The sequence below is a fragment of the Ailuropoda melanoleuca genome, chromosome 18, assembly GCF_002007445.2.
Source record: "Ailuropoda melanoleuca isolate Jingjing chromosome 18, ASM200744v2, whole genome shotgun sequence".
In the NCBI taxonomy this organism is placed as follows: Eukaryota; Metazoa; Chordata; class Mammalia; order Carnivora; family Ursidae; genus Ailuropoda; species Ailuropoda melanoleuca.
Genome location: NC_048235.1, coordinates 33590159 through 33615339, shown reverse-complemented (window position 1 = coordinate 33615339; position 25181 = coordinate 33590159). Strand labels below are relative to the sequence as shown.

Here is a 25181-nt window from a genome sequence, read left to right as displayed (position 1 = left end):
CGAGAACATGGAGTTAGTTTCTATCATTGTCCTCATTTTACTGATAAGAAAACTGAAGGACAGAGAGATTAAGTGACTTGTCCAAGGTCACACAGCTAGAAAGGGATGGACTCAGCTTCTCTGACTCCAGAACTCTTGAAGCTACCTCCCACAGGAGAGTTGGGGCTATCTTAGAAAGCCAACTTTTGTCTGGGCTGGCAGAATACATCTCACTTTTTTTTCTCTAATTATTCCTGAATAAGGGAGAAATCTGAATTAGCAATGCTTAGTACCTATTCAGAGGAAATTGCCGAAGTGGATTTAACCTTTTAAAAAGCAAACACAAGCGGCAGTGTAACATTGAGATGAAGTTAAGAGTTTTGGAAGCACGGTGCCCTTGGTTTGATTCCAGGCTCTGCTGCTTAACAGCTGGAGCTCTTTTATCTGTTCCTTAACCTCTCTGTGTCTATTTCCTTATTTGTAAAATGGGAATGAAAACAATGTCCACTTCACAGGCTGTTCTGAAGAGGACATAAGATCATGGATATATGAAAAGCAAGTTATAGTTTTATCTCTGAGCAAGATTTTGTTTTAGCAAAGGATAAAAGTTGGCTATTTAATCTTTGTGAACATGTGGCAGGGTTTACTGTGTAATTTGAAAGTAAATATTGGACTCATTCACTGGGAGCATGCTGAACTCAGCGTGCTGAACCTGTAAGGTTCAGTGGTTAGGGTGAGGAATTTGAGTCCCCATTGTTAGATTATTCAATGCCTTGGCGATAGATAGAACATCTCTCTTTACATGTACCTTAGACATTTAGCAAGCTGGCCTAAATGTGATCACATAAAAGCCCATCTTTGATCTTCACCTGGGATGTGGGAATGCAGCCCAGAGATGCCCTTCTCCACTCAGTTGCATACATTAAGAAGCACATAAACTCATGTAGGCAGATAGGATTATTGGGTCTCAGAGTGTGCAGACTCAGCTTAAGGAGTGAACCCTACAAAGCACTTGGCGTGCACCAGGTCAAAGACGAGAAATATGAGATTCCGTGCCTGTAGTATAAAAAGCTAAAAGTGTGCCCTTTATCCAAGCCCTGCCTTTTTTAGATGTAGACAGGGTCTAAGAAAGTGGGGAATTCATTGTTAATGTCACGTGGCCGCAGATTTCCTGCCGGACGTATGGCTGTTGTGGATAACGCTGACCTCCAGGAAGTTCTCCTACTCAAGCCTTTTCAGTTGCATTTTCAAAATCTATTGTTCCTTTAAAAAAAATAAACAAATACATGAGAATCTCACAAGGAAAGCATTACTACTGGCATTTGTCTTTTGAGGGAGAAATTATGTTTCAGGATGTTCACAATTTATATTTCAGAATAATTTAATCAAGTGCTAAAATTAACCAGATAAATCTCTCATAGCAGAGCTCTATTGTGAAATATAAAGGAATATGGATGTACATGAAAAGAAATGTCTGGGTTTTTTTTGTTTTGTTTTGTTTTTGTTTTTTTTTTACGCAGTCCCTGTGCACAGTCTGGGTGAAGAAATGTCCGATTTTAAGATAATGCTCATTATTATTAAAAATTGTAGCTGTCTACCTTCCCCAAACCCAAGGAAACAAAATTGCTGGCCTTGGTAAAAAGTAGGGGAAATTTCACTCATTTATTCAGGGAAGCTGCACAATGTGGTGATTAGGAACAGAAGCTGCAGAGCGAGGCAGACCTGGGTTAGAATTCCAGCTAGATAGCTTACTAGCTTGGTTCGGGAAGCCTTGGAAAATAATCACTTAATTCTTCTGTTGGGCAAAATTTCTACATCTTTAAAATGGCAATAATTGTGGAGTACCTGGGTGACTCAGTCGGTGGAGCGGCCACTCTTGATTTTGCCTCAGGTGGTGATCTCAGGGTTGTGAGATCAAGCCCAGAGTCGGCTTGAGATTCCCTCCCTCTGCAACAGCATTCCCCCCCCCCCCCCCCTTTGTNCCGCTTTGGTGCACGCATGCGTGCTCAAATAAATCTTTAATAAATAAATAAATAAATAAAATGACAGTAGTTGTAACTACTTTTTGAAGTGGTTTGTATGTTAGTGCAGGGCCTTGCACTTGCTGACAGCACAATACCTGAGTTATTGTAATGCTTGTATGTAAATGAACCCATAAACCAGATACTATGCTGGGTTCCTTGGGATGTATATTTTTGAAGAAGGCAGGGTCTTTTCTGAAGGGAAGGTCGGCTTGTGTCCTAATTCAGCAAGGCCTCTTAGAGAAGAAGCAAGGCAATAACTTTTTGAGTTAATTTTTTTCCCTTAGTTAATTTACATTTTCCAGAAAGATGCACGATCAAGAGGACGGGCGTGTGTTTGGGAATACGCAGTTTGGTGAAATGTTTGACATCACTGGTTCCTTAGGTGGTTAGTTTTGGCAGTGTGGCCAGGGTGGGTTTTCTAAGAGCTCTTTTGGCCATTGTGAATAATTCTGCTGTGCAGGTTGGTGTCTGTTCAAGTCTCTACTTTCAGTTCTTTGGGGTATACGCCCAGGAGTGGAATTGCTGGGTCCTATGGTAACTCTGTGTTTAACTTTTTGAGGAACCACCAAATGGTTTTCCCTAGGACTTCATTTTACATTCTCACCAGCAATGCACGAGGGTTCCAGTTTCTCCATATCCTTCCAACACGTTCTTTTTTTTGCTTCTTTTTAAACTAATATCTAGCCTAATGGGTGTGAAGTGGCACCTCGCTTTGTTTTGATTTGCATTTGCCTGGTGATCAGTGATGTTGGGCATCTCTTCACGTGCTTATGGACCATTTGTATTTCTCCTTTGGAGAAATGTCTATTCGAGTCCTTCGCCCAGGTTTGAATTGGGTTGTTTGTTTTGTTGTTGAGTTAGAGGTGTTCTTCAGATATCCTGGATATTAATCCCTTATCAGATTTGTGGTTTCAAATATTTTCTCCCGTTCTGTGGGTTGCCTTTTCACTATGTTGATGGTATCCTTTGATGCACAAAAGTTCTTAATTTTGATGAAGTCCAGTTTATCTACTCTTTGTTGTGTTGGCTGTGCTTTTAGTGTCATAGCCAAGAAATAACTGCAAGACCCGATGTCATGAAGATTTTGCCCTATGTCTTATTCTAGGAGTTTTCTAGTTTTAGTTCTTAAGTTTAGGTCTTGTATTCATTTTGAGAGTAAGTTTTGCATCTGGCATAAGGTAAGGGCTCCCTCATTCTTTTGCATGTGGGTTGTTTTTCTGGCACCATTTGTTGAAAAGATTATCCTTTCCCCACTGAATGGTTTTGGTACCCTTGTTGAAAATCAACTGACCATATATGTGAGGTTTTATTTCTGGGCTCTCTATTCTGTTTGATTCATCTTTATGTCTCTCCTTATGGTAGCACCACACTGTTGAGATTACTGTAACTTTGCAGTAAGTTTGAAATTAGAAATTATGAATCCTTCAGATTTTTTTTTTGTGTGTGTGTGTGTTAATCTTTCTCTGTCTCTCTGTCTCTGTCTCTCTCTCTCTCTCTCTGTCCTTTTTTCTTCTTGACTGGTGACAGTCAGCCAGCCTTGCATGAGAGAATGCTAGACTGCCTTCAAATGGCAGTATGCCCCAGAAATTCTCCTCTGCTGTCCCTGCTTCCCCACCTAAAACCAGACTTTACACCCCAAGATATCTGCTGGGAACCTGCCCTGGCCAGACACTCAGGTACCGAGTATCCAGAGAGGACCTAGATGTAGATGTGGACAAGAGCCCCTGAGATGCAGGCAGGAGAGTGGAACCACTGTGAGGGTCCGAGGTCCTGAGAGATGAGCATTAGGGAGTCCACCTGTTCCCAGAGAAGAAACTGAGTCTGGAAGGAGTCCTGAAGGAAGAGTGAGTTGCCAGGTGAGGGGGTCAGGGAAGGGCAGTCCAGATGAAAGGAAAGCCTGTGTGAAGCATGGCCCCGTGGTGTCAGGGGCTTGCCTTATCTGCGGAGTGGTGAGGATTTGGGAGTAAGGTGGATGCGGAATGGACTGGTGGGATTGAGAAGCAGTGACTTTGGAGAAATGGATAAAGTCTGGGTGATGAGGTCTTTGTGGCTATGTGGCTATGAGGTCGTTGTGGCTATGTGGCTATGAGGTCTTTGTGGCTATGTGGCTTTGGACTTAATTTCAGGAACCATAGATGGAAATTTTCAGCTGAGGGGTTGGCCAAACCACCATGGTAGCCCTGGACAAAACTGGGGAGAAGTATTCTTGCAGAGTAGCTCAACCAAATGGTGGGGGGTCCAGTAAACCACAACTTCCTGTGATTCTCCCCAGCACCTCACTGCCTACCCCGGGAAGCACATCCAGGGGACTAGAGTTTCCTTTTTCAACCCCTTACCTTGTCTTCATTTCTGTTTATTAGCTATTCAGTAGCATATATAAACATTTCCATTTTTCTGATTGTCCAAATTTTCTTTTTTTATTAAAATTCAATTAGCCAACATATAGTATATCATTAGTTTTTGATATAATGTTCAATGATTCATTAATTGTGCTCATCATATCACGTGCCCTCCTTGATACCCATCACCCAGTTACCCCATCACCCCCACGCCTGATTTTCCAAATTTTCTATGAGAAGCATATATTCCTTTTTACAATCCTGAAGTATATAAAAAATTGGAAAATTTAGAAAACCCAGAAAACTATAAAGAAAAAAATAGATATATTTTTATAAATTTTATAAAATTTTATAAATTTTATTTTCATAATCTCATTACCCAGCAATGACTGTTAATATCTTGGTACATTTTTTTGCTATCTCTTTTTTCCCAGTAAATATATTTTTCTTTTTTTTATTTTCCTTTTTATTATGATATGTTAGTCACCATACAGTACATCGTTAGTTTTTGATGTAGTGTTCCATGATTCATTGTTTGCGTATAACACCCAGGGCTCCATGCAATACAAAAGTGGGGTTATACTATGTTGTACATTCTGATTTTTTGACTTAATGTTATTAACATTTCTCTGAATCATTATACGGAGGTGGTACATTATCTACATGTACCGTAGTTTATTCAGTTTTTTCCTACATGGTTGACATTTAGGTTGGTAACTGTTCTTGCTCCTGTAAATAACACAGTTAATAAATATCCTTATAATTCTTTGTACATCTCTGCTTAATAACTTAGGATACTTTCTTAGAAGTTTAATTACAGGATCAAAGAATGTGAACATTCTGAATGTTTTGTTATATATTATATATATAATATATATAAATATATTGGCTATAATTGTCAAAGAATCCCCCCCAAACTAGTATCAATTACACTCCTCCCCCACCCCCCAGCAGTATAGCATCCTTTCCAATGGTGGGCACTATCATTTTGAATCTTTGCCAGTTTGGTAAGAAAAAAATATATAATCTTGATTTAATTTTTGTGTCTATCATCAGCGAGAATAAACTTTTTTCCATATGTTATTAGCCAACTGCAATTTTTAATATATTTCTGTTGGCCAATTTGTAGTGAAATATTAATTTTTTCATATTTGTTTGTGAGGGTTCTTTATATGATGAGGTCAGGTAACATCCATTGAGCACTTGCTATGTGCTAGGAAAATGTTATTGTCTTACGTACATTAACGTACATGATTCTCAAAATAGCCCTATAAAGTAGGTACGATTTTAAATTCCTATTTTATACATGAGGAAACGGGCATAGAGAGATTGAACAACTTGCCCAAGGTCTCACAGCTAATGAGTGACAAAATTGAGATTTAAACCTAGACAGCCTGAATCCAGAGACCTAAATGCCTAGCTGTTGTGTCGTACAAATCTAATAACCCTTGTCCACTATTTATTTGTTGTTTTGACAGGGAGGTATTTTTATTTAAAGATTTGTTTATTTATTTGAGAGAGAGCGAGAGAGCATGCTCTTGCCCCTGGGGGTGAGGGAGGGGCAGAGAGAGAAATAGAATCTCAAGCAGACTCCCTGCTGAGCACAGAGCCCAATGAAGGCCTGGTTTTCGGGACGCTGAGATCATGACCTGGGCCAAAACCAAGAGGCTAATGCTCAACCAACTGAGCCACCCAGGCACCCCAAGGGGGAGGTATTTTCTAAATTTTTATTTTAGAACAGTTTTAGATATGCAGAAAAATTCAGCAGACTTGCAGAGGTCCTGTAGATGCCACACACAGTCTCCCTATTATCACCATCTCATATTAGTATAGCGCATTTGTTGTTGTTGTTGTTTTTAAAGGTTTTATTTACTCATTTGCCAGAGAGAGAGCGAGAGCACAATCAGGGGGAGCAGCAGGCAGAGAGAGAGAGGGAGAAGCAGGCTCCCTGCTGAGCATGGAGCCCAGATGAGGGACTCAATCCCAGGACCCCGGGATCATGACCTGAGCCAAAGGCAGGTGCTTAACTGACTGATCCACCCAGGTGTCCCAGTATAGTACATTTTTTACAATTCATGAAACCGTTACTGATATATTAACTAAAGGCTATACTTTATTCAGATTTATGTAGTTTTTATCTGATATCCTTTTTCTTTTTTTATATAAATTATTTTTATTGTGTGAAAATCTCATAATTCATGATGATTAAGAATAAAAATGCAGCATATAACAAAATAGGCATCTACTTATTAAAAGCAACCTTGGGGAAAACTGGGTGGCTCAGTTGGTTAAGCATCTGCCTTCAGCTCAGGTCATGATCCCAGGGTCCTGGGATTGAGTCCTGTGTCAGGCTCCTTGCTCAGCGGGGAGCCTGCTTCTCCCTTTGCCTGCCATTCCCCCTGCTTGTGTGCTCTCTCTCTCTGACAAATAAATAAAATCTTTTAAATAAATAAATAAATAAATAAATCAACCTGGACTTATGCCTTTTTCTGTTACAGAATCCTATCCATAATAACACATTGCATTTAGTAGTCCTGTTACTTTTTAATATGAATAAACCTATCATGTTTTCCTCTAGGGTTTCTTCCTCTGCTTTTATGCTTAGTGAGTTCTTCCCTATCCCAAGATGAGATAATTTTTTTCTTCTAGTTGTTTTATGACTTCCTTTTATGATAAACCACCTATTCTATGTGAAATGTCTAGAAACAGTAGTGTAAGATAAGGCACTAACTTTTTTTTTTCTTCCAAAAAAGCTAGCCAAGTTACCCCAATACTAGTCTTAAGTATAGACAGTCCCTGATTTACTATGGTTTGATTTAGGATTTTTCAACTTGAGGATGGTATGAAAGCCACACACATCCAGTAGAAACCATACTTCGAGTTTTGAGTTTTGGTCCTTTTGTGGGCTGGCCAGAGGCAGGACGAGCCTCTCTGGTGATGCTGGTTAGTGGCAGGGAGCCACAGGAGTTACACTGACAGCCATTCTGTTTCTGTCAGTACAGTGTTCAGTCAGTCACAGGAGACATCCAACACTTTATTATGAAATAGGCTTTGTGTTAGGTGATTTTGCCCAACTGCAGGCTAATGTGAGTGGTTCTGTGCACGTTTAAGGTCGGCAAGGCTAAGCTATGGTGTTTGGTAGATTAAGCGTATTAATGCATTTTTGACTTATGATATTTTCAACTTATAATGGGTTTATCAGGACGTAACCCCACTGTAAACTGAGGCAAACCTGCATTAAATAATCCCCGTCTTCCCACAGATTGTAACACCATTTTAAAAACTGAGTATTATAACCTCTCTTTCCTTCTGTTTAACATTTCTTGTTTTTGGTCTTTCCATTCTTATCCATTCAACAAATATTAACTGATTGCCTTCTTGTGTTCAGGCCCTGTGAATATTATTTATTATTTATGTAGGAATTTACATGAGCAGAGAAAAGCATTTTTAAATGCTTTAAAATCTGAGTATTCATTTATAATTGGGGGGGGGGGCAAGACATTTGCCAGAGAGTCAGACAAGTGGAGGTGACTTTGGGAATGGAGGGGGATATTTGGAGCTTGGGAAAAAAGAATATTCATAATCAAGATTTTTTCATAGATTTTACACTGACATAGGTCAATCTGCGGTACCTTTGAAGGTTTCATTTTAAACAGTTTAACTTCCCATATGGAAACAGCGGTGCCTTCAGATACTCTTAGGTCATCTACATGCTTGGTCATGCTTACACGTTCCTTGGATAGTCCAGACTCTATTTTTCACGGTAATATGATATAAAGTCATTGCGGATTTCTATAAGGAATGGCAAATGCTTAACCACTATCCTCTACTCTTCCTTCATCTGCCAGCTCGTCTACCTGTAGAGACTTGGTAACTCTGGAGAGTAAGAGAGTTCCTCACACTGACATTTCTTCATTTTCAGAATTCTCACTGTTAAGGACACTGTGGATGTAATTTTTTTTTGCCTGTACATAGTACAGTTTTGCCTTGACCAATCTTATGGTATGCCTGCTGCAAATGCTATTAATAACAATTGTAGGCAAAAGGAATTATATTTGGCTTGCTTAAATTTAGGGGTATTACATAGGAACTTTGGAGTCATATCTATTTTCTGAAAGCAGGCTAGTTCTGTTTCTAATATAACCCATACATTTGTCTCCGACCGCACGTCCCCATAAAAGCCTGACAGCGTGGTATGTCGCTGGGGAGGGTGAGAGCCCTAGGAATCTTACAAAGATGCTGTACTCTGGAGCACCAGCTCTCAAAACTCCTTTCGATCACAGATGCCTTGATAATATGATAAAATGTAATGTAAGTCTATGAAAAATGTAGACTTTTTCTGAATGAAAGTACACATATATACTATATATAACCATTTAGGAGTGTCAGGGGTCCTGAAGCCATTGCATAATCTTGTTTAATCCTTTCCTAGACCCGGAACGCCTGGGTGGCTCAGTCAGCTGAGTGTCTGACTCTTGGTTTCAGCTCAGGTCATGATCTCAGGGGCATGGGGTCATGATCTCAAGGTTGTGGGATCGACCCCCATGTCGGGCTCCACGCTCATGGGGAGTCTGCTTGAGATTCTCTCTCTCCCTCTGCCCTTCCCCCTGCTTTCATGTACTGTCTCTTTAAAATAAATAAATGTTTTTAAAAAACCCTTTCCTAGACCTTATGAAGTAGATATTATTATCTCAATTTTACAGATAAATAAACTGAGACCTGGACAAAGTTAAAAGCTAGTAAATGGTCTAACGCACTTGGCTGAAGCAAAAGAAACAAAATTACCAGTCATTTCCAGAGGTGGTAGGCCACATAGGCAACTCATTAACCAGCAGAGGCTTCTGTTTATCTGCTAGAAAATAAGTTTTTATGGCTCCTTCCCTAGTGATACGTGGCTTCAGCAAAGTCAATGTTTGAGAAACATCGTCCAGCCCATTCTGTAGGTAAATACCCATATGCTGAATTGCATTTACACAGAGCAGATAGAATGCTTTTCCAGGGTTTCTTTGCAGAATTATTTTTGTCTGTGAGTCTTGCTTTCCTAACAACTGCAAAATGTTATGTTTCTATGGCTACATCAAAATTGTTCTTAAATAGGGGTTTGAGAAAACAAAACTAGGAAGGCTCGGACATGAAGTAATGGTGGGAAGCTGACTGACATTTTACCTGCCAGACACCACCTTTGAAGCATTTCTGTGAGTCCAGTCCCTTCCCCCATTCCTTCCTTTGCCTTCGCAAACCTGTGTATGCACGTGCGCGAAGCCACGGTTCCAGTAGAAGTCCAGTGGCCCTTAGTGATGACATTTGGGAGCACAAGTCAAGTTCTGAAGAACATGGGCGACCTTTACAGTTGATAGCTGACGTGGTTGTTGGAAGGTTCCCTTGAGGACAAGATTAGAACTAACAGATGTGTCCAAATTTCAAAAGTAGCTAACGAGCGGGAGGAAGAGAGAGAGAGGTAGGACGGTGTGGAGCTGGCCTCTTTCGCCCGCTTCCTGGCCCGTAGAAGGCGCTGTTCGCCAGTGCTCCCACCAGGGGGCGCCATCCGCCATCCGCTTAGCTCTTGGCGGGGCGTTGGTCTGAGGTGAGAGTTTCTTCCGCGACTCCTTTGCTGGGTGGGGTAAAATGAGAGTCATCTGATACCAACTTATAGTACATGTCAGAGAAAGGAAAACAGGGAACGAGGGAGGACGAATTTGAATTTTTCGATACTTCTCTTTCCTTCTGCTGGCTGGGATCCCTACCTCTCATGGGTGTGTTTTTCTTCACTCCAAATGACATGGTTGTGAGCGTTTTTTTTGTGGCTCGGGAGAGGTTGGAAGGCTTCTGCCCCCTTCATGTGTTGTTCATTGGTGTGCAAGGGCTGAATTGCAGGATAAACACCCTGTGTTGGATGCAGAGGGGACTCATGGTGACTTTTTGTATTTCCAGAAATACAAACCTTGAAGAAATTCTCTTTTAAAAGTGTTTGTTGATTGAATGTGTGATAGAACTTTCTGGCGCCCTCTGGTGGCCGCTGTGTCTCCTGGCCGGCAACTCTGTAAGGTAGGAGGTTTCTTTCGCAGAGAGAGGAGGGGGCCCGGTTGCTTCCCCCACCCAGCAGGATGCCAGTTCTTCTAACAAGAGTGGGTTAGCCCTGCTTTTGAGGCATGTTCTTCAGAGACCAAAACCCAAACCAAACCAAATCCAAACTTGACTGGCGCTTTCAACGGCTCTTTTTCTCAGTCTTTGTTTCCCTAGGCCCACACTTTTTAATTTCTCCTTTGGCAGTCCTTTCCCAGTTTTGTGGTCTTTTTCTTTTAAGTGGGAGTCGTTTTTATACCCCTGATGATTGTCTCTCTTGTTTGATTCCATACCTCTGTATGAATGAATGGTCAGTGGGGCTGGGGCTTGTGTCGGGACTAAAGTGTTTGAGGGGTGTGTATGCCTGTGTATGCGTGGGGGGGGCTATGTGTGTCCGTGTATGTGTGTGTGTGTGTGTCTGTACCATATGTGTGTGAGGTGTGTGTATGTATGTGGGGGAGTGTGGTATGTGTGTGACGATGAGTGGGAGTGTGTGTGTGAGGTTCCGTTGTATATGTCTGTGTGTGGTGTGCGTGTGACTGTGTGTAGGGGTGTGTGGGTGTGCATATGTGGGTCTCTGTGTGTGACTGTGTGTGTGCACACACGCATGAGTGTGAGGTGTGTACATGGTGTGTGTGTGTGCACAAACATGGGCCTGTGCTGCCGGCCCTGATTTTCCCACGCAGCCTTCCTCCCAGAGCTGTGACGGTGGCAGACAGAGAGATGTCATGACTGTGGTTTCCCCTGCTGAGCCGAATTGCTGTATTTAGGGCTGTCTGTGTGTCTTGAATAGAGTATATATGAATACTCTAGCTGACAGTATCAAATCCCAGATTCCTCATGTTCTGTACAAAGCAGAGAGCTTTTTTGATGCTACATTATTTATCAGCATGAAAATAGCTTCCCAGGAGCAGAATAATCCTGACGGGAGCATGGACTTGGGCTCACATTCCTCTTTTGCAATCGGTAACATCACCACGCTCGGGTTTCCCTCCCTCCCTCCCTCTTTTCTTCCTCTCCCCCGTACTTTTCCCCTTCGCGCATTTGAAAACCCTCTATGGAAGCTGAATCATGTTGTTTCCTTTTTTGGTCATACTTGAGCTTTCCTCCACTTTCATCAGGCAGAGGCTCGGGATGTGTGAAACAGAGCAGTTCCTTGCATTATGCTGTCCGTAATGTGCCTGTTTTGTATGTCGATTCCAGAGAGAATAAGGAGTTCCTTTGGCCTGCCTTGCCCATGCTGAGGCACTCAATAGTTGTTTTTGAACGAGCGAATTTAATTAAAGGGTAGGTACTAATGATAAAACAATTCTGAATATCTTATTCGAGGGGAAAAAAAAATCAACAACCACAGGGTGAAAAGACAGATTCCAGCACGAGGACACTTTAATAATATCTGAGAGGGAGTTTCTTTAAATGTGGCCCTTGGTGGTGCTGGCGAGGGAGAGGGAATTCTGGGAACAACTGAAGCCACTTTTTACCAGACAGATGTATGAGGAGCCCTGGAATGAGGCTGGAGAATGTTACCACACAAACTCCTCATCTCCATTCCTGGCACCCACCAGCCTGGGAAATGTATCCACCAGCTGTCATTACTTGAGGCTTACAGAGCTTCTTAAATAAAGGGATTATTGAACCAAGAGGCCAGTGACTAATGAAAACGCCCATCATGTTGGGCTAATCCCAGTGCAGAGTCACATTTGCGCACGTACTGTCCGCGGATATCGCCCTGGGATGCCTGCCGAGTACACTGCAGTTACCATGGTAAAGGCCGCTTCTCCTACAGGCGGCTCCTGTGGGTAGCTTTTAGGGTGTCTCCCTCCCTCGGGATGCTGGATCTCCTTCCGAATCCTGTCACAGGGCCCAGGTTTGATACAGGGCAGAGGAGAGGTAGTGGTGGCAAAGTTTAGAGAGGTTGTCAGGAGACGTAAGTTGGATGGGCTTGGGTCATGTGCCCTTTGCAGAACCAAGTGGGGGGGGTCAGGGTGGCCGGCTGTGGAATGTAGTGTTTAGTCACGCCTGACTCACTCTCCCACCCCTGCATCGGGAGCCGGCTACCCAAACCACAAGCCCTGAGAGTGGGAGGGGGTGGCTCCTCAAAGAAAATGTGATTTTTGCTCAGAGAACGGGTTAATGATGCCAGGCAGACAAGCACAGGGAATACTTCTTACAGGTATCCGGCGGTACCCTTGTGACGTGGGTACTGGTGGTGCAGTGGACTTATGGGTCTTGTTGAGGTAATTCAGAGTATTTTGAATGAAAGGAAATAGTAAGTGAAATTCGGTCCACAATAGCATTTTGTGGAGGAAACATGGAACTTGCTGGTGATCAAAAAGCTTTTTGTCTCTAGTTTGAAGGTAGAGACACATGTCCTGCGTAGAGAGTAAGGGTCTGCCGTGTGGCTGCTTCGCACTGGTGGGCACACAGAGGCTCCCCCCCCCATCCAGTTTCTAATTGGGTCCATTCAAGATGGGTCTTGAGAATGTGCATTGCTGATTCCCAGGCAGTGGGACGCTACTGGTCCAGGAACCATACTGAACTACTGATTTAAGGCAAAGGACTTAAACGCTCCATTTACCAAAGAAAGAAGGAAAGGAAGGGAGTCAGCCAGCGGTTCAACAAATACGTTAAAGGATGTTCAGACTTCCTTTAGCAATCAAGTGTGTTCAAATAAAACCAACAATGGTGTGTCAGGTCCACCTACTTGCCATAGTTTTAGATGAACTGAACTCAGTGTTGATTAAGGTTGAGGGAAAAGGCTATCTCAAACACTGTCATTTAAAAAGGTAAATTAGTACAGCCTTTCTGGAAGGCAGTTTTGCTGTACGTTTCCAAATATTAAAATGTGTTTTGACACTACGATCCCATTTCTAGAGTTTTAACTCTTAAGAAATCATTGTCTACATGTGAAAAGATGCATGTGTAGGGTTATTCACCACAGTTTCACTTATAATGAGGAACAGTGAACCCCCTAAATTTCCCTCCATGGGGAACAAATGATGTAAATGTTGTAGACAACGAAAGGCTTATTACTGCAACTAAGCGAGAGAGGGCAGAACACTTGGGCTCTACAAGGTCAGGAAGGGCACTGGTTTCATATCCTGGTCCCCACTTCCTCCCCTGGGGAGCAGAGCTCCAGCTTAAAACTGGAGAAGTGGGATTAAGTCCTCACCTCTAGCAGAGGGTGGTATGATTTTTAAATCTCATTTGTGTAAAAAGTATCTGTCTACCTTTCTGTCTATCCATGTTTATAAGTACATGCGTATATATTTATATATATAATATTTATTTATATATATAATATTATATATTTTAAGAAGGGTATTTGGAAGTTTTTGTCTATTCATTCAGTCATCAAATATTATTAGCAGACACAGCAAAGTAGACAGGGTGCTTTGTGTTCATGGGGCCACTTCTAGTCGGGAAAGACAGATAATAATTAGAAAAATAGCAATAATTTGATGCCAGATGTAAAAAGTGCTTTGAAAAAGATAAAAACAGGGTATATTGTTCACCCACATTTTAACGGTGGCTGTTTATCAAAAGCACAATGATGGGTGAGTTTTCCTTTCATCTTTGTTCTTTTCTGTGTCATCAAAAACTCACCTTTTCAAAGACCGTGATCCTGTAGGTCCCCTGGCCACCTGTGCCTTTCCTACTCCACCAGCATCACCTGGACAATTCCGCCCCCGACTCACTTTGCTTTAGCTACACTTGCTCTAAAGCAGAGGCTGCTGTTCCCTTTACCAGGACGCGTCACCCCGACACCTCCCACATCCATCCCTCAGGCCTCAGCCTGTCCCCTCCCTGATTTATCTCCATGAACCACCTCCTCCCTTGGCCTTTGCCATTGCCCCTGCGCTTTTCTGATAAACCACACTGCACAGTTTGTAAGTTACATATTTATTTCTTTGCTTCCTAAACTCAGGAATGCGCAAGTTCCATGTGGACAGGAACTGGATTTGTTTTGTCATTTGTAAAATTTGTGGAACGATTGAATGAAAGGATGAACATATGTATTATTTTCCCTTAATGGTATTTCAAATACTTCTAAAACAAAGCACGATGTTATTTGTATAAAGAAGTTCTTTGCTTTATAAAACAGTTGAAGTTGCTTTTTAGGAGGAGGTGATGGGCTCCATGTTGGGCATGGAGCCTACTTAAAAAAAAAGATAAAATAAAATGAGGGAAATATTGGGGGGGGTGGAGTTTTATCTCTATTACATATACCAAGTGTGTATATCCATTAGGGTTGGGGAGAGAGCCTGGAATTTATACTTCCCGCCAGAAAGGTATGAGCCCTAGTTGTTACAGACGTTGGTGCCTGACTGCCCCTGGGGCAATCCCTAATGTCTCAGGGACTCATGTGATCATCTGAAAACAAAGATATTCAGCCCAGTGATCTTCGGCAAAGGTCCTTTCCATCTAACAATTCCTGTGGTTCTGTGAGATCCAGGGTGGGAGCTTAGGTTTGGAGTCACTGACTGACTTATCATTTGTTCAGAAGACGATTTGAAGCAAATACATTGTACTCAGTAGTTGTCTAAGCCTTGGCGAGAGGCAGTAGAAGCTTCCTACGGTATTACCACATCCTAGGCGCTGCGGTACTGAGAGGAAGAGTGAGGATAACCTTACTGAGGGCACTCCTGGAAGATAATACAACCAAATAACTGACTCACCACGAGTCCGTATGAAATGTTTCTAAAACAATATTTGATGGGTGTGTACTGGAAATCCTTAACACCAGTTGGTGTAAAAGCCAAACAACAACAATGACGAATTTCTTTGTAGAATGTGGGTCAGTTATGATTTTAGCCTTTGAATTGGCAAATACACATATTTATTATATAGTATTTCTGGATTTATAAAATCATATTTTCAAGAAATATTGAAGAAGAATTCAAGAAGAGAATATTCTCCCAAAGAAGATTATATCCTTCATACAACATCCAAAGGCATCCTGCCTGGAAGACTGAGTGTTGACTTCCTCTTCCCTTCAGCTTTCTCGTCCACGCCTGTCATCTTTAAAGACACTACTGCCTGACTTCCACAAAGGTGATATTTCAACTCAAGTCATTACAGTAGGGGGAAGGTGGCCTCAGTCCTGTTTTCAGGATAGTTAGACCACCTCATCCATGTGGCGGGTCTGAGTCTCACGGCTGGGCAATTTTCTGGCTTTAAGAAAAAGACAGCACTGTGATATAAGATGTATTTTTGAAAGAACCAAAATGTCATCTTTCTCACGATGATATGGAATGACATTTAAGGCAGGCTCTTCCCATATTACCATCTGAGGGAACTGAAGACGCTAAAATGCCCCAAAAGAGGTTGTATTGTGAAGGGGAAGTGAGGCTGCTTGTCCCCAAGAGACTCAACAGTGCAGCAGCACAAGGATGGACTTTTATTTCCCTCTTACATAACAGCTGTCAGGTGTGTTGGTCCAGGGCTGCAGGCCGCTCTGCTCCAGAGGTTAGCCTGGCTTGGCTCCGTCCATCTCTTCTGCCATCTCCCAAGCGTGGTCCCCGTCCCCACAGTAGAAGCTGGCTCAGCACCAGTCCACAACACGGGGCAAGGACAGCAGTTTTCTTTTTAAAGACATCACCCCAAAGTCGTACCGGCCATCTGCCTCCCTTCCCACGGGCCAGAACTAAGTCACAAGACAATGCCTGCCTGCAGAAAGGGCAGGGCAATGTGGCCGTCTGGATGGCCATGTGCCCAGTGGAAACTCAGGGAGCTCTTTTACCAGAAGAAATAAGGAAATAATGGCTGTGGCGGGGGCTGGGGGTAGATTCTGCTCTGGTAGCTGTGGAAATCCGAAGGGTAAGGGTGCTAGAGAAGTGTTAGAGTGTTTATTTTTTATCATGATTAAAATATGTGTGTGTGTGCGCGCGCATTTACACTTGTACAGAAACAATAGAACCATGAGTTATGTTTCACATTTTGTACAGGAGATCACTTTTGACAGTTTTATCAAGCTTCCAACAGTTAAAATTTTTCAATGCCTTTTGGAAGATAGAGGAGGGCAATGCGACCCCTTCCTTCAATATATCAATATTTCCACCAAGTTGGGGCTTTGCTGGACACTCCAGAGACACAAGGATCTCTTTTGCTCTCTGAACAGAGTTGAGTTTACCACGAAGTGAATGCAGCTTAAATTTCAGGACCCCCCACTTGGGTAGGCCCCCTCCAGGGTCTCCAGAAGAGCCCTAGCATTGTATTCACAAGTTGCTTTTGTATTTTTCTTAAAGAGAGCTCCCCAGATCCTTAAGCTTCCTGCTGCACAGAACCGGGCCTTGGCAACGTGTCGCATGCCTCGGTCCCACCACCGAGCCCCACCACTGTTCCCGCTTTTTCCCAGATGGGAAGAGGCTCCCACCTAGTACAGTAGTTCCCCTTTACCCACCAGAGACAAACCCCCAGTGGATGCCTAAACCACAGGTAGTACCGAACCCAATATACACTATGTTCTTCCTCTACATACCTATGATTTGGTTTAATTTATCTGTTAGGTACAGTAAGAGATTAACAACAATAATTAACCATAAAATAGAACTATTATAACACCATACTATAAGGAAAGTTATGTGAACGTGGTCTTTCTTTCAAAATGTCTTATTGTACTGCACTCACCCTTCTTCTTGTGATGATGTGAGGTGATAAAATGCCTACGTGATGTGAGGTGATAAAATGCCTATGTGATGAGAGGAAGCAAGGGGAATGGCGTCCACATTGGGACCCAGTGTTAGGCTGCTGTTGACCTTCTGACAGTGTGTGAGGAGAATCGTCCGCATCCAGACCCTGACTGATCACAGGTAACTGAAATTACAAAAAGGGACATGGTGGATAAGCGGGGGGACTCCTGGAGTCCGGTGTACCTCATCAACATGGTTTCTTGGAAGAAACCACTCTAAAAGGGAAGTACCCCAAAGAGACACATGTTAAAAATGAGTCCTTTGCCCCTTCCACATAAAGCACACCTTTTTTTTTTAATGATTTTATTTATTTATTTGACAGAGAGACAGCGAGAGAGGGAACACAATCAAGGGGAGTGGGAGAGGGAGACGCAGGCTTCCCGCCGAGCAGGGAGCCCAATGCGGGGCTCGATCCCAGAGCGCTGGGATCACGACCGAAGGCAGAAGCTTAATGGCTGAGCCACCCAGGGCCGCCCCCCCCCCCATAAAGCACACCTTTGATACCCTGGCCCAATTTTGTGTGTCCTTGAGGATGCTCACGTAGGTCAGTACGAAGTCCCTGGGAAAATCTCCTTTTCAATGGCACCTTGGCTCCGCAGGCAAATGCCTCCTTGGAATGAGGGTGTCACTTAGATTAGACCCCCAGGCTGCCCACTAGTACCCGTGGCCTCATCACGCTGCGTGTCATCCGAGCTTTTGCCGCTTCTTGTATTAATCTCTGGCGGGTTTGGGTTCTCTGTGTAAGGGCCCTTTTGGTTAGAACTTCCCTGTAACTGTTAGAGGAAGAGAATCTTTTGGTTCCGCTTTCGGATTCAGAAGTTAATCTTTAATCAGTCTAAAGCATTTTTTCTGGGTGGAACTTGAGGCTCTATGGTGAAGAGGCAGGGAGAGACCGGTGCAAATACACAACACACATAATTTTTTGCATATAATTTCAGAGGTCACGATCATCTGAAACCCCTCGTTAAGCCCCTGCGCCAGAAGTTGCAAATGTAGTCAATTTGACCTGTTTTTTTTTTTTTAAAGGCCATACTAATAACTTCCTCATAATAATACCCTTTAATACTGTGGGGCCAGAGGGTGGGGATCAGAGGAGATAATTCAGGTAAAGAGCGCTTAGCATAGTGTCTGACACATAGCAAGCAGGTCTAATTGCTCATTTCTTTTTTTTTTTTTTAAGATTTTATTTATTTATTTGACAAAGATAGAGACAGCCAGCGAGAGAGGGAACACAAGCAGGGGGAGTGGGAGAGGAAGAAGCAGGCTCATAGCGGAGGAGCCTGATGTGGGGCTCGATCCCATAACTCCGGGATCACGCCCTGAGCCGAAGGCAGACACTTAACCGCTGTGCCACCCAGGCGCCCCTAATTGCTCATTTCTGCTGGGGTTTTGATTATCCTCACGATTTGCATGAGTTCCTTAAGTAATAACAGTATTAGCTTTTGGTTGCTATTGTTTTCCCCAGCCTTTCGTTTGCCTTTTAATTTGAAGGCAAACATTTAGTAGCTTTACCCATCTTATGTAGCCAAATCTGCAATCTTTATTTTGTGTGTGATTTCATTAATTACTTGAAAGATTGGCCAGTCATGCTTCTGACAGAGCTTTGACAGATTCTGTTGCTTCTGGATTGTTTTCTCCCCATGGTTTGATTTTTAATAGTTAGCATTCTCATCCATCTGGACTTTATCTTGGTATATGTTCTGGGGGAGGGGTTTAACTTGATCTTTTTCTCCATTGCCAACCACTTTTTCCCCAACCACTTATTAAATAACCTTCCCCTCCCCACTGTATTATAACATCTTCTTTATCATAGAACACATTCCTGTATTTTGTAAGCGTCTTTTTCTTGGCTTTCCATCCTGTTTCACAGAACAAGGATATGCCTATTTTGGCATCAACGTGTCTTAATATCTTGTAGACCTAATCCCCTTCTTGACTCTTTTTTTTTAAAAAGAATCTAAAATATGCGCACTTGTTTATTTTTCTAAATAAACTTTTGGAAAATATTCACAAATCCCAAGAAAAAAAACCCTAGGAATTTTGATTGAAATTGCATTAGATTTATTGATCAATTGGGTAGTATTGCCATCTTTAAATATTTAGTTTTACCAACTTGAAACATTGTAGTGTCTTTCCATTTGTTCCGCTGGTTGGTTTATATTTATTAGCGATGAAAATGAGCAATGTGTTAACATTCGGAGTTTTAAAACAATTTTAACGTACTTAAAAAGGACAGGTTTCCCTTCTCCCCACTTCGTACTATAACAGAGAAGTAAAAGGACATATTTTCCTTCAGTTTTCACACACATGTGGTTTCAGAACCCAAATATGGCAGTTGAACTTTTGCTCTAAAAAGATAAAGGCTGGAAGTAACAGAAGGCTGCATATCATGTCATGGAGTTTGCTACTTACTTTCCCACCTTTTTCTCTTAGAAACACAGGAAGATTATCAGTCATAAAGAATTACTGTCGTGAAATCCCAGCCACAAATGAGGATTTAGGTGGAGTGGGTGTCCCAATTATTTTGGAAAGCTTTTGGTGACTTTATTCTTTCTCTGGGTGGACACAACCCTCCCTCCTAACTGCTCCCCCCCATCTCTGCTGTCCTTTCCAGTTGTCATCCCAATCTGTTATCTTCCAACTCCCTAGTGACAATATTTCGTAAACTGAAAACGGGGACATGTGTTTACAAGGAGAGTGGGTAGGATATGTGCTCTCAGGGTGACCTCAGAAAGCCTGGGTCATGTGAGCTGTGTTGCTGTAGTGTTCCGGGTGTGTTATTTGGGAGATTTATTTTGGAGGTAGGATACAGGAGAGGGAGTAAAACGCCCTCAGAAGAAGGAATATTATTCCACTTCAGTTTGCTAAATTCCTTCATCCTCCTTAACCCAAGCCTTAGATTCCCCTCGCTGCCTAACCACGGTAAATAAAGTAATGTAGATCTCTCAAATTTGGAGTAATATTCATTATTAGAAACTCAAATTCATAAACAACTTAGGGTTTCAGATGGTTTTCTTGTCTGAGGCTTAACATGTAAAGCTGCTTGATTCAGAGGGCCCACTTTTCTTAATGCCTAATCTGATGAAAAGGAATATAAGTTCAACAGAAGAACACAAGTGCGCCTGGGTGGCTCAGTCAGTTAAGCGTCTGCCTTTGGCTCAGGTCATGATCCCAGTGTCCTGGAACCGAGTCCCACATCGGGCTCCCTGCTCAGCAGGGAGTCTGCTTCTCCCTCTCCCTCTGCCCCTCTGCCTGCTTGTGCTCTCTCTCTCAAGTAAATAAATAAAATCTTTAAAAAAATAGAACACAAAATGTGCTAAATCAATAACAATAATTTTACAAAATAGACTATCTGTTTAACAGGCTCTGCAATTGCAATAATGCTGTTTAGCTAGAAAAACCACTTGTATCTTCTGGAATGGAAGATATTTCTAAATTTAAAGATAGTTCACTGCTTTAATTGGATCTTTTGTGTTTATTTTAGGCTTGTTTTCAGTTTTGGATTTGTGGTCGTTGGTGGGAAGAATTAGGGATAGTATTGGGGTTATTTTTCTCACTTAGAATGAACAGACTGACCTATTTCTGTTTGTGTCCTTTGTACTCAACAACAGTTTTTTTTTTTTAAAGATTTTATTTATTTATTCGACAGAGATAGAGACAGCCAGCGAGAGAGGGAACACAAGCAGGGGGAGTGGGAGAGGAAGAAGCAGGCTCATAGTGGAGGAGCCTGATGTGGGGCTCCATCCCATAACACCGGGATCATGCCCTGAGCCGAAGGCAGACGCTTAACCGCTGTGCCACCCAGGTGCCCCTCAACAACAGTTTCTTTAATACTCCTACATCCCAGGGTAGAGCTAAAGTGAACTTTCTCATAAAGGCAATAAACATACAGTCATGCTGTCTGATGGGGACGGGAGAGGATCTCTCATAGAACTGGCCCTTAAATGACACTGGTTCAGTGTAAACATCATAAAATAGATTTATTTTTTTTCCCCACTTCCCACTGAAAGCTGACACAGCTTAACTCTGCTATGTGGCAGTTCTGCTATAAGTCTGATCGTGACCTAGGCTGAATGTCATACTTTCTGGGAAAGTCAGACTTTACTTTTGTGATACAGAACAAAATAGATCAGAGGGCTGACCTGACAAGAATCATTCAGCAGAGCAAAGCCTGAACGAGGGTCCCTGAGCCGGCCCTCGGTGGGGAGCTTGGCCAAGTCTCTAAAGGATGCAATCTAGATCCCCTTTAATCTTTCTGGAGCGCTGAAAGAGTGTTAACCATGGACATAAATCTGGCTCTTCTCTTAAAAAATTAGAAAGGAGGTTCTCCTTATGATAGAATTTTCAGTGCAAAGGCATCGTGCATATTCTGATGTGGGTGTGCTTGGGTAGTGGAGGGAAGACTGTAATTCTACAGGTGATTGTAGCCTATAGGTAAGAATCACATCTGACCTCACAAGGTTAAGACTGTAATATTAACATATTTGAATGTGTCAGATGCCCTTATTGGCCATGTTGTCTTGTGCAGACATCAGCACGTTGTTGCCTGGTTAGACTGAGGATGGCCAGGAAAGCAGGCCTCCTGCTGGCAGTGGGGGGCCGGTGGGAAGAGCTAGGTATTCTTAGCTTCGGCTTTCATGCCAGGTAAGCAGGAAGCGGGAACTGCAGCAGCAGCATTTTGAGAGGAGTGCCTAGCTGATGGAATGGCAACTACCCAGTGGTTTCGAGGACATTCTGCTTTCTTCCAATGTGATATAGCGCCAAAGGTACTGACAGGAGACCAGCGTTCCAGATTCGGTGCTGGCGCCAGTTAGCTGTGTGACTTCAGGCAGGTGGCTGCCCTTTCTGCTTCAGCCACCTCACCTTCCAGCTGAGAATGAGAAGACCTGCCCCACTACCGGAGGGAATGATTATAAGGCGCAGATGAAACGTGACTGACATAAGGTCCCGTTAAGTCATTATGTCTATGGGAGCTCCCGAGGACGTTTAGCTTGGTGAGTAAGGAGAGAACGTTCAGGGGTCAGGTGGATGGCGTCACCACGTGCGGGGAACTCCCCACAGCGTCTCGGAAACCCCACCCAGTGAACAGATGGCTCTCAAAAAGCAGGGCTGGGGAGTGGGAGACGTCGGCGGGGGTTCTGCTGAGGCACGTCAACTGAGTTGCTGCTTTCTGGGCCAGTGCTTTTCCTACAGGCTTCAGAGCCGCCCGGCCGCTTCAGTGACATCATCCATCTGGCGTGTAATCTCAGTTGAATTCGATGTATCTCCTGCTCACCAGATTCCTAAATTGTGAGAGAATACGGATACAATTGATGGGTTTGTCTGCCTGCCTGCCTGACCTTTCGGTTTTCTCTGTGGCTCCTTCAGCCCCGATTCCCTCGTGCCATCCTGGCCCTACCCTCCTGCCTTGACTCTCTCTACTCCCTCACATCATCTCAGAGCAGGTGCTTTCTCATTACTGGCTGTCAGGAGCTCCGTTTCCTGTCGCTCCCCTGTAAAGGTGTTCCCATCATGCTGGGATTGCTTACTTCCCAAAGAAGTGGAGTGAAAGCTAAGAACACAAATGTCAGTCCTGCTTCTTTACCCTCGGAGGCAGAGGCTGTCTGTTTTCTCTAGGTAGTTTGGGGCAGGGAAATGTGGTTCTCTGGGTCCCCCAGTCTTGCCTCCTTCCCTCCCATCCCCCAGATTGTTACCAGAATGGTCTTTCTAAATGGAAATGTTACTTACTTGCTCAAAGCCTGATGACTCCCCTTTGCTCATCCAGGCTCCCTGGGCCACCAGGCACCTGGATGGCTCTGTTTCGGCCCAGCACCATATTGGCCTCCACAAGGTTTAAAACAATTTAAGTCAGTAAGAACATTAAAGATTGGAAGAGGTCTTGTAAAATCCACAATTTGAGTTTCTCTTGGAAGGCTGTTAGATGGCAACGCTGGGCACCAGGAACTGGGTAGGGCTGCCCCTTAGCCACAGCAGGCTTCTCCAGATGGCACGCTACTGCTCTGCCTCGTCACTCCCTTACGTTATCTAGGGAGGTTCTGCTGTTTGTTCCCCCCACTGCAGGATCAAGTTCAACTTGCGTTAAGATCTACTTATGGGATCCATACCAATGATCCCATACCAATTAGGCCCCAGCTACATCTGCCCCCAACTCCTGCCCCATCCCTACAGGCTTTTCTAGAACAGCTGTGCTCTGAAATGGTTAGTTGTTTGCCTGTTTGAGTTTGCTTACCCTTTCATTTTGTTTTATTTTGTTATTTTTTTTAACTGAAGAGACCCATCTTGCAGATCCCTCTGGAGTATCCATTACAGACAAGGGGTGTGCCTGGCTTGGCCACACCACAATTATGGAGTGTTTCAAGGGAGTTACATTTCAGATTTTCATGCTGTATTGATCCAAAGCTTCTGTAAAGGGCAAGAAGCAGAGGAGGGAAGAGAACAGATGGGGCCCTTCCTGCGCTTTTGGTCATTTCCAAAACAAATATGTTTCATTTGGTTATGTGGTCATGTATTTCCAGACATTTTGCTCTGTGGTTCTGAGGACACAGCAGCAAAACGGTTTACCTTGGTTAGGATATCTGTTTTCAAACTTTGCCCATTCTTTCCCAGAATTACAGGAAAATTGGTATATTAGCCTCATTACCTGAACTTCTAGACAATAAAATAAATTCAAGCTAGTGAGTCATTACTTCCTTTATTGTTGTTCACATTAGTCCAGGAGCTTGCTGGGGAGTAATGTTCAGAAACCTGAGCATTTGCTTCTCCAGTTTCAAGAAATTGCTCTGTAAGTTGGGCTTTGTCTTACTGGGACCATTACTTGCTCCAAGTTCCATTCTGTGCTGGTTCCAAAACTTGATTTCCCCAGGAGGAGTCAGGCTTTAGGAATTTATGTCATCCTAGCCAAATTCATAAGATCTATTACTAACCTAGAATATTCCCTCTCTGTTCATTTACTGAACACCTACTAAGTGTGTGGCCCTGTCCTACTGTCTGGAGAAATAAAAATAAATCACAAATATGATGTCACTGCCATTTAGAAGCTCATGGTGTAGAAGTGGGACAGATATGTAAACAAATTCATTATATATCATGTGCTAAGTGTAGGGTGACCTTACATCTTGGGGACATCCTGGCTTATGCCTGCTGTGTGGTGTAAGTATTAATAGTGCCCCCTTTCAAAACCATCTAAGGGCCACAATAAAGGTTTCTATTAACGTTTGCAGTATAGAGATAGTAGACGGTGGGGGGGGGGGAGAAATCAGCCTGTTTTTCCCGAGTAGACACTTGAGCTGGGTGATGAAAGAAGTTTGGGCAGTCAAGGTCTGGGAGCTCAAGGTGGGGGGTAAGGGGGAGGGGAACGTGCAAAACTCTTTTTTTTTTTTTTTTTTTAGATTTTATTTATTTGTTTGACAGAGAGAGCATAAGCAGGGGGAGCAGGAGAGGAAGTAGGATCCCCGCTGAGCAGGGAGCCTGATGTGGGGCTCTATCCCAGGACCCTGGGATCATGACCTGAGCCAAAGGCACACGCTTAACTGACTGAGCCACCCAGGCTCCCTGAAACGTGCAAAACTCAGCAGGCAAAAGGGAAATTGTTCCGGAAGCAGCAATTAGTCAGTCCAAGCTAGTCATTGTTTCCCAAATTTATCCTGTGAAAAAAATTCCCCAAGATACTTGGTAAAAAATACAGATTTCCAGGTCCTGCTGGTAATCTGGATTAGTATTTTTAAAGAAGCATGCAGATGATTCTGGGACATACTGAAATTTCAGAACCAATTCTCCACTGATTATGGCAAGGAATACAAAGGGCTGGGAGTAAAGAGGAACAGGAACAGTAAGCCTAGAGCACAAGTCACATATCAGTCAGGTGGGGTGACCCCAGGTGTGAAAACCCTCAGAAGTTGAACTAGTTGGAAGACATTTACAGTAGACCTATGAAAAATGGACAACGTGGGAACTATATGTCAGTTACAATGGGAATGCAGAGGAGTGAAAAGATTAGAGAACTACTCAGGAGGAAGAATGAACAGGAGCTAGGATATGCCAGCTACTAATTTACATGGGGTAATATTATTTCCAGGCAACAAAAC

At 43.1% G+C, this 25181-nt stretch overlaps 1 protein-coding gene across 11 annotated transcripts in view; it reads left to right on the top strand.

Annotated features, from left to right (window-relative positions):
- TACC1 (transforming acidic coiled-coil containing protein 1) overlaps positions 1-25181 on the top strand; it is a 109139-nt gene that overhangs the window by 27017 nt on the left and 56941 nt on the right. The window lies entirely within an intron of this gene.